This window comes from Neofelis nebulosa, chromosome 7 (assembly GCF_028018385.1).
Source record: "Neofelis nebulosa isolate mNeoNeb1 chromosome 7, mNeoNeb1.pri, whole genome shotgun sequence".
Taxonomy (NCBI): Eukaryota; Metazoa; Chordata; class Mammalia; order Carnivora; family Felidae; genus Neofelis; species Neofelis nebulosa.
This window is the reverse complement of record NC_080788.1, coordinates 51,211,693-51,221,460: the sequence shown is the minus strand read 5'-3', so window position 1 is coordinate 51,221,460 and position 9,768 is coordinate 51,211,693.

Below are 9,768 nucleotides of genomic sequence, written 5' to 3'. Positions count from 1 at the left end.
AATTTGAGATCTTGGCCAGAACAGATGACACCGACCAGTGGACAGTCATAGAAATTTTGCCATCAAAGATTCTGATTTGGTGTGAAGCCTGTGGAAAAAGGTGTATGCATCAGAGTCCTAGAAAACAGAAGTCACAACTCAAGTTAGGATAATTTGACAAGGGTTTATTGATGATGGCCTAATTACAAAATTTCAAAGGACTGAAAGTCATATAGGAGTTTCTAAGAGCTGAGAAGTCCTTTCATACCCAGCCTTGCATATCATTGTCTGTTTGGAAAATAAAATGCAGTGTACCTGTGTGCATATGGCAATTGTCTTATGTACAATTAAAACAAATCAGGAGTGGAAAATAAAAGACTAAAGAAAACCTAACATAGCAGAGTGTCTTGGAACCAAATTGTGGTTCTTCAATTTACTTTGCCTTACATGGGAGCACAGTTCTGGAGAAAAGTAGCTGGTTCTTTCTGTTTAGCAGATACACCTGTCTGCTGCTGGGACACCCCACTGGCATCTTTATTCTCCATTTCCAGCTCTGCTCTGTATCTGCCTTATTGATTGGCTGCCCACCAAATCAAGAGCTGATCTGCCTTATTGAAAAACCCAGTGGTTCACAATATGTTTTCATTAGTGTACTAAGTGGTATAAACATTTTAATCTTAAACAGCACTACAGTGCCTGCCCTGCCACTTTAAATTAACCTCATTTGTGTTCTCAGTCCTGAGACTGTACATGGGCTTTTCATTGGCTGAGATGGATGCTATAGCTTTTTTAAAATTTTTTAATATTTATTTATTTATGGGAGACAGAGAGACAGAGTGCAAGCAGGGGAGGGGCAGAGAGAGAGGGAAACACAGAATCCAAAGCAGACTCCAGGCTCCAAGCTGTCAGCACAGAGCTCGAGGTGGGGCTGGAACCCACAAACCACGAGGTCATGACCTGAGAAGTCTGATGCTTAACCGACTGAGCCACCCAGGCACCCTGGATGCTATAGCTTTAGCAGCTGTTTTACAAAAGAGGTGCCAAGCTGTACCAGGTAGCACGCAGAGAACATTAGGAGACAGTGGGAGAGGGAGACAATCTTTTCTGAAAGTTGTCATGTTTTCCTTTGTAAAAAGCAAAGGTACATGTTTATGGTTACTGGTTTTTTTGTGCATAATGTGAGGTAGGGATCTGATTTCACTTTTTTTTTTATTTGAAATTTTCCCTTAGTACCATTTATTGAAGTCCACCCTTTCCCCACTGATTTATGATGCCACTTTGTTAGGGATCACTTTTCTTTATATGTGCTGGTAAGATTCTGAGGTCTGGATTGTGTTCTACTGGTTGTTTTGTTAAATTCTTTTTTTTTTTTTTTTTTTTTTTATTGAGACAGAGTGCACGTGCGCAAATGGGGGAGGGGCAGATAGCTAGGGAGACACAGAATCCGAAGCAGGCTCCAAGCTGTCAGCATAGAGGCTGTTGCCGGGCTCGAACTCAAGAACTGTGAGATCATGACCTGAGGTGAAGTCTGACGCCCAACTGACTGAGCCATTCAGGCACCCCCTATTTTGTTAAATTTTTAAATCCAGGCTTTCCTATCATCTCTCCAAATGAATTTGGCTTAATAATCTTTGTTTGCTATTTTGTTGGTTAATGCTTCCTCCTTTAATCATGAGTTTTTTGTAATATTTTTTCCATTTTTTTTCTGTTCTACAAAAATTTTTAAATTGATTTCTATTTTTCCATGAAAAATTTGTTTTAAGATTTTGATTGGAATTACATAAATTTATGGGACAATTTGGAAAGATCAATATCTTTAAATATTATTTTGTTATTATATGCATAATATATTTATTCTTTATCTAATTTAATACTTTAAATTAGATTAAAAAATTACATTAGATTTGTACATTAGATCTAATTTACATTAAATTAGATTTAAAAAATTAGATAAAAAAAAAGTTTTGTAATTTTCCCCCCAAAAATTGTCCCACATATGTTATGTCATTCATTCATTTACTTGTTATTTTTTAGAAGGCTTACTTTTCAAGCCAGCAAACTTGCCAGCCTACTTGTATCATTCTTGATTTTAAAGAAATGTGTTTATTTTATTTTATTTTATTTTTGGTTTTTATTGTATATATATGTGTGTGTGTGTATGTATATATATGTATGTATATAATATGTATAGATATAATATATATAATGTATATAATATGTATATAATATATATAATGTATATAATATGTATAGATATGTATGTGCATGTGTATATGGGCATGTGTATATGTATACTTTGTGTGTGTGTGTGTGTGTGTGTGTGTGTGTGTGTGTGGTCCCTGTGTGTTCTTTCACTGTAAGAAACCTGGCTCCCCAAAATACCACATTTACTTATTTGTTCAATTCTATAATATATCTAATGTAATTTTAGAACTACTCCACTATAATCTTTAGTGACAATTTTTATTAGTAAGAATACTTTTATTCTTTTTTTTTATATTTATTTATTTTTGGGAGGGCGCAAGTTGGGGAGGAGCAGACAAAGGGAGACAGAGGATCCAAAGCCAGCTCCATGCTGACAAGCTGGCAGCAGCAAGCCCAGTGCGGGGCTTGAACCCATGAACTGTGAGATCATGACCTGAGCCAAAGTCATATGTTCAACCCACTGAGTCTTCCAGGTGCCTCAAGAATACTTTCATTCTTAAAGAATATTTTCTGATAAAATATAGTTTCACCAGCTTTCATCCTTTTTTTCTCACCCTTTTAGTGTCTTTATGTTTCAGCTTTGACTACCATAAACAGCCTGCGAATTTTGTTACCTACTATGATAGTCTACTGTGAACTTGTTGTTTTTTTTTTTAGCTCATTTACATTATTAAAATTACTGTGAGTCTGGGTCTATTTCTAACATCTTATATGGTGCTTATGGTGCTTCCTATTTGTTCTGTTTCTTTTCCTCCACTTTCCCCCTGTCTCACTTTCATTGAATTGATAAGGTTTTGGCTCTTTCTGTTTGGAAGTTATATACACTGTTTTTGCTTGTTTTTTTAAAGGTTGCTAGTCAAATTTTGATATGCATATATAGCTTAATAATGCTTAATATTAATTAATAACTCTATACGAGAATTTTGGAACACTTAAGTCTAATCACCAGCTTCTTATTCTACATGTTATTGCTAGCAAGTATTTTATTTCTGCCCTGTCTTTTACTGTTTCCTCCTATCCATTAAGACTCATATCTCTAAGTTTATGAAAATTGCAAATATTTCCTGTGATGTGTTACTTGCAACCACATGAACTTTTAAAGGATTAAAGAGTAGCTTTTCCAACTTCATGTTGGGTGTCTCTACTAAGATTCCACTCCCTCAACACTATGTAATAACCAGCAATTGATATTATTATTTTTATTTTTAGGCATACAGAATTGCTTCTGCATAATGAAATTATACTCAGAGGAAGAAGATTGCATGTTCATATTTTAGCTATAAGGATAGATAGCAACTATATGTCTGAGAACTTTTCCTCTTATTCTGAATTTCAGAGATTATCTCATTAGAATTTCAACTCCACCAAATAGAGATAATGTTGTAAACTAAGTAATTTATTGAGAGCTTGCTGTGAAGGAGTTTATCAGTATTCTGTGGAAAGGCATAAGGTGAAATCTGCTTCTAGCAAGTGAACTCTAGAAAGTCACACTGGGAAAGATCATGGAGAAAAGAAAGCCTGTACTAGAAACTTGTGAGACTTGAGCTGTCATAAACCAAGGTACTTGGCACCAGAGGTGAACTCTGAGGACAAGGAATGGTGATGAGCAGCAAATGGTTAACATAACCTCATTCTGCCCTGATGTCCATGGTTTATAACACTTGTATTATTCTTCCATTAGCTTTATGGGTCCCATTTTGGCTATGAGCCAAGACATTGAGGAAGTGTCAGTGTGAGCCTTCAAGGCTGCAATGGGAAGGCAAAGAGGAACATATATGAATGAGCTGGATCCATCATCTGTGAGCAGAGAAGATTAGGGGGCACAGTCTGGCCCAGCAAAAGATATTTCTAGGTGCCAGTATTTCAGTGTGATAATCTTAAGTGTTAGATTCAGAGGGTCAGTCCAGGCTCAAGTTGTCAGGTGTATGCAAGAAATCCAGGAGCTCAGGTGTTGGTGAAAACAAAGTACAGATGGTCTCATAAATAGCGATAATTTGCTTTCCTTTGCCTTTTTTTTTGAACACCTACTGCATACCAAGCAATTCATATACATTATCTCTAATGTTCCCAAGGATCTTGAAAAATTGGGGTATTTTCAATCCCCATTTTACATGAAGAAACTGAGATTAAAAGGTATTAAGAGACTTGACCATTTTACATCTATACATCAGCAAAACTAGGGTCTAAATACTAGTTTATTTCACTCTGGAGTCTGATTTTTCCACTACCCCTAGCATCTCTCAATGAAATGAGCTCATTGTTTTCAGCTGGGTCTTGACAGTTCCAACCATAGGTTAGACTGAAAAATATGCATTTTTCTTACTTTAAAATATATCTTGGGGGGCGCCTGGGTGGCGCAGTCGGTTAAGCGTCCGACTTCAGCCAGGTCACGATCTTGCGGTCCGTGAGTTCGAGCCCCGCGTCAGGCTCTGGGCTGATGGCTCGGAGCCTGGAGCCTGTTTCCGATTCTGTGTCTCCCTCTCTCTCTCTGCCCCTCCCCCGTTCATGCTCTGTCTCTCTCTGTCCCAAAAATAAATAAAAAACGTTGAAAAAAAAAATTAAAAAAAAAAAATAAATAAAATATATCTTGGATGGATTTTCTTATTCTGCACTCTTTTCACATCATATTCCTGAAGTTGTTTTTATTATGCATAGATCTGGAGGCAACTAATAGACATTTAAAAAGTCAGGTCAAAAAATAAGATAGCTGAGAGCCAATATGTGGAAAGATTACCACTATATTCAATTAAAAAAAGTTTATAGTACATGTGATAAATGGATAATTTCCACAAGATGCCCTAGGAATAGGTTTATGATTTTGATTTGGGGAAAATTGTTTACTTAATAAGATCTGTGGTCTTATTTAATGGAGACGAGTACTGGAAGCTTGTCACAGGTCTTATGTAGATTTGTACTATTTGCCAGAGATAGTAAATAAGATTGTCACTGAAGCTGATTAATTTTCAGGACAAAATTTGCATCTCCTCTCTTCAGGGATATTGTTGCCATAGTGATATTGTGACATCAAGCTTTGCGCAGATGGTTGCTGCCTCTTACCTGTAGACTTTGGCTTGCACTGTGTAGGAAGAACTTCTGGACCACTTGGAGACATTTATATATAAATGTAACATATATAATATGTCAAAGCCAAGGTAAGGGTAGAGAAATGTCTATTAAGATGCTGACCCAGTGACTGTCATAATACCTCTTTCTATTTTGATGTCCATTTTAATATTCTGAAGATAAGTGAGAACATTAAACTATATATTTTCATTTGCATAAATTTAAGCTTCCAGTAAAGTGTTTTTCTTTTACACTCTGAAAATGTAGTCTCATTTGTAAAAGACTTAGAATCGTTGGACACTGGAAAGAATATTGACTTTAGGGTGGGGAAATAGAAATTAAAGTCCAATGTTACTTTTTACTATGTGACTTTGAATTTAATCCCCCTGAATTTGTTTTGCTTATTTATAAAGTGTTGAGGAGATAAAAAAAAACATTTTCCAGGTATAAAGTACTCTGTTTCATTTTTGCTACCTTAATATTTCTATTCTAGAGAAATGGATTGGGTCAGTTATTTGGTCAATATAGCAGACTTTTTAGGATGGACTCGTTTTTTTTTTTTTGCTATGTTTGCTTGTATTTTACTGATTTTTTTTTTTACAATAGATAATGAAACAATAAGACTAATGATATTGTTCACAGAGGGACCAATGGATGAGAAGAGGAAACCTGATCTCAATGTTATACGCCTATGGAAAAAGAAGATTCCATAAAGGAGAATGAAAATAAAGGCAAAATATATAGTCTTAGAGTCAAGAGAGTAAATGAAAATTTATAGGAATTAGTTAAGACACTGCACATTTAAATACAACAAAGAAGCCCAACAAAGAAGAGCTGAAAAGTTTCCCTTGGGATCAGCATTTAGGAAGTTAGTAATTAGAGCAATTCCCTGAGATCTGTTGAGAGGCTGTATTTCAGTGAAATGAGAAATGGGTGGATATCAAAAAATGGGAGTTGAAAGCGGAGATCACTCATTGAAGAATCATGGATAAAAAGAGAAGGAGAGAAATCTGATGGCCTCAGGAGTAGTACATAGGATCGGGGAGAATTTAAAATCTTTTCAAAATGGAAGACCCTGAGTATGTTGATAGGCTCAGAAGAAGCAGCCTGTTTCAAGCTGTGATATATAAAAGGGGGAATTAAAAAGGTGGCTCCAGCTGAGGGAAAGATCAATGAACACAAGAGCTTTGAACAGGAAAGACATCACCTCTGAAAGCAGAAGAAAGAAGGCAGAAGTGTGTGTCAGTGTGCACTAGTGTGTTGACTGGGAATCAGAAAGATGAGTGAGGCCACTACTGATAATTTAAATTTTCTTTGTGAAGTAGAAGGCAAGGTTATATGTGAGACAGGGAAATTTGGCCATTGTAAAAGAAATAAACAACTGGCCTTTTGTTAAAGGTGGAAAGATTGATTTTATTCAGGCTATTGCAGTAGGATAGAGACTTCAGTGTAAACTGAGTTCATATCTGCTAAAACAGATTTTTAAATGTTGGAGTATACTAAAGGAAAAGTACTGAAAGGTATTGGTTGGGGTTGGGGAGGTTTATCTATGTGACTAGGCCAGCTGCGTTTGCTAATTGGTACTTAATCAAAGTTAAGCTCCTACCCTCACACAGGTATTGGGAGACACAGATGGACGCTATCTTTTTGATTACATTTCAAAAGAATGGCTCCTAGGTCTTCAAGAAAGACGTTCCTGGGTTATAGAAGATACATCTCAAAGGTATAGAGGAAAGGTTTACAGCTGCAAGTTTTCTAAAGCAAATGTTCCAGAAAAAGGAGATCGGGATCCTATAGTCAGATTTTGGCTAGAACAAACAGCAATTTCTTTTGGGAGCATTGGGCTTTCTTGGGCATTTTAAGGAGACTGGGATCATCATTGTAGGGACATGGGCTTGAACTGATAGAAGTCCTGCTAGAGTTTTGCCAATAAGGAATTCCGAGAAGAATGTTTGTCACCATGTTAGTGTTTGACTTTTTCAAGATCATACTGATTTGGATCATTCAGGTGTGAAACCACAAGATGAGGCAGTGAGCCTGATATATAAAGTTTAAGCAATTTCAGAGAAAGCTCTTTGATCATATAAAAACTGATGCCAGAATGTTCAGTTTAGAGCAATATGGAAAACTCAAACAGAAAAATAGGTTAAAGAGTACACAACTACAAAACCAACGTGAAAGAAGGGGCTATGGAGCAGAGCTAGAAGATAGGCACAGTGACTGTGTATGTGAGCTAGCTCTAGAAAATCTAATCTCATAGGGTAGGGCCCAACTATAGCGCTGAGGGTTGAGAATAGCACTGATGGAAAGATCTAAGCAGAGCCGTTGTCTTAGCCTACAGAAACTTATTTGAGTATAGTTTTGGACCATGATGTTAGGACCAAAGAAAGTTCCCAAGGAACTTGGCGTACCTGGACCCAAAGTAAAAAAAGAACAACTAGGTGAAGAGACCTCATGTGAAAAATTTTAACTTCTTGACTTTCCAGTGACCAAGTTCAAGACTAATTCTATAATTTGGAACAGAATTGGATTTGCAGGATTTTAACTTTTAGCAGTTATGAATTTGTGTCAAGAACTATGGAAAATGTCAACTGACCCTGCCTAGCAAAAAGAGAAAGATCATGGAGCAAGAACTAGGCAAGATATCTCATTGGTTCATATTCTACACTTTCCCCTGGAGGAAGGTATAGAGAAATTGACTTAAAGGCAGGGACCATTCAATGGTACAAATGGCAAAGATGAAATAATATGGTTAAACATGAACCATGTGGTGAAGTAGATATGTTTTCTTCACCTACTCGGTAAGTACCTCGTTTGCATTCCTAACCCATGTAGTTTGAGTGAATCTGAATGAACCTCCAGTGAAAGAGGTAAACATGTAACCAAAGTTGGGCCAATCAAAGCACTTCATAAGGTTAAAGTGATTGATTGAGGATGGGCGCATGACATTTCATTTAAGTTGTCATATTAATGTTCATAAAATTATTTATAATTTATCACTCTTTTGGTGTCTGGACAGTCTCTAGGGATGTTCTCTCATTTCATCCCTGATGGTAATTTGTGTTGTCTCTCCCAATATCCTTCTGTCTGTCTATCTGTCTCTCTCTGTCTGTCTCTTTGTCTCTCTCCCCTCCTCTCCTCTCTCCTGCTTTGCTCCTCATTGCTTTTTCTTTTTTTAAAGTTTATTTATTTATTTTGAGAGGGAGAGAGAGAAAGAGAAGGAGAGAGAATCACAAGTACACTCCACGCTGTCAGTATAGAGCCCAACACAGGGCTCAAGCTCACAAACCATGAGATCATGACCTGAGCCGAAATCCAGAGTCACGTGCTTAACCTACTGAGCCACCCAGGCACCTCTCCCCTCATTCCTTTTTCTTGATCAGTCTAGTTAGAGGTTTTTCACTATGTTTTGGATTGATTTTCTCTATTTATCTCTAGTTTCTATCTCACTGGTTTCTGTTCTTTCTTTTTTTTTTTCATTCTAATTACCTTGGGTTTAATTTGTTCTTCTTTTACTAGCTTCTTCAAGTAGAAGCTTAGATTATTCTTTTTAGTCCATAACGATGCCCCTGCCCACCAAATCATATTATATTGGGCTTTTATTTTCATTTGTTTAAAATATTTCTTCTGGTACTCCTTTGTGATTGAGTGGAAACCAAGTTATCTGCTTTTTTGAGCAATTATTAGTAAAATAGAGAAAAGAGTATTATATATCTGAGTAAATTGTGAGAAAACTCATTGGAACTTTAAAAGATACTCTTAGTAACGGATATGCCTACAACCCAGTGGTTTAGCATATAAGGGAAAGGTAAGAATATTTGACTCAGATGCACACACATACCCAAGCACATCCAGGCTCATGAACCTTGATTTCTGCTTATATGCTGTGGTTTGGCCTATGCCTCCAGCTCCCTCAGATATGTGTATTTGATAGAAGCTGCTTGCCTGAAGTCATTTTCAGAGAATGTATTCCTCATCATGGTCATGTGGCAGAGGATATTTGAATTACAGCAACTTAAGGTTTTATTAGTCCAAGTAATTTTGAATTTTAGATGGGAGACTTTAAACTGAGAAACACCTTTGAATCCTAAATGAATTACTTTGATGTTGGTTTTATAGTTACTGTCATGGGCAGTGTTAAGAGGAATTTGAGCTAATCTGCATTAAAAAATGAGCTATTTTGGGGCGCCTGGGTGGCGCAGTCGGTTAAGCGTCCGACTTCAGCCAGGTCACGATCTCGCGGTCCGTGAGTTCGAGCCCCGCGTCAGGCTCTGGGCTGATGGCTCGGAGCCTGGAGCCTGCTTCCGATTCTGTGTCTCCCTCTCTCTCTGCCCCTCCCCCGTTCATGCTCTGTCTCTCTCTGTCCCAAAAATAAATAAAAAAAAAAAAAAACGTTGAAAAAAAAATTTAAAAAAAAAATAAAATAAAATAAAAAATGAGCTATTTTTATTTTACTTGCTTAAGGGTCAAAAAAGACAGGAAATAATAAAGAAGAGGGGAAAAGGAAGCTAGGATGGAAAA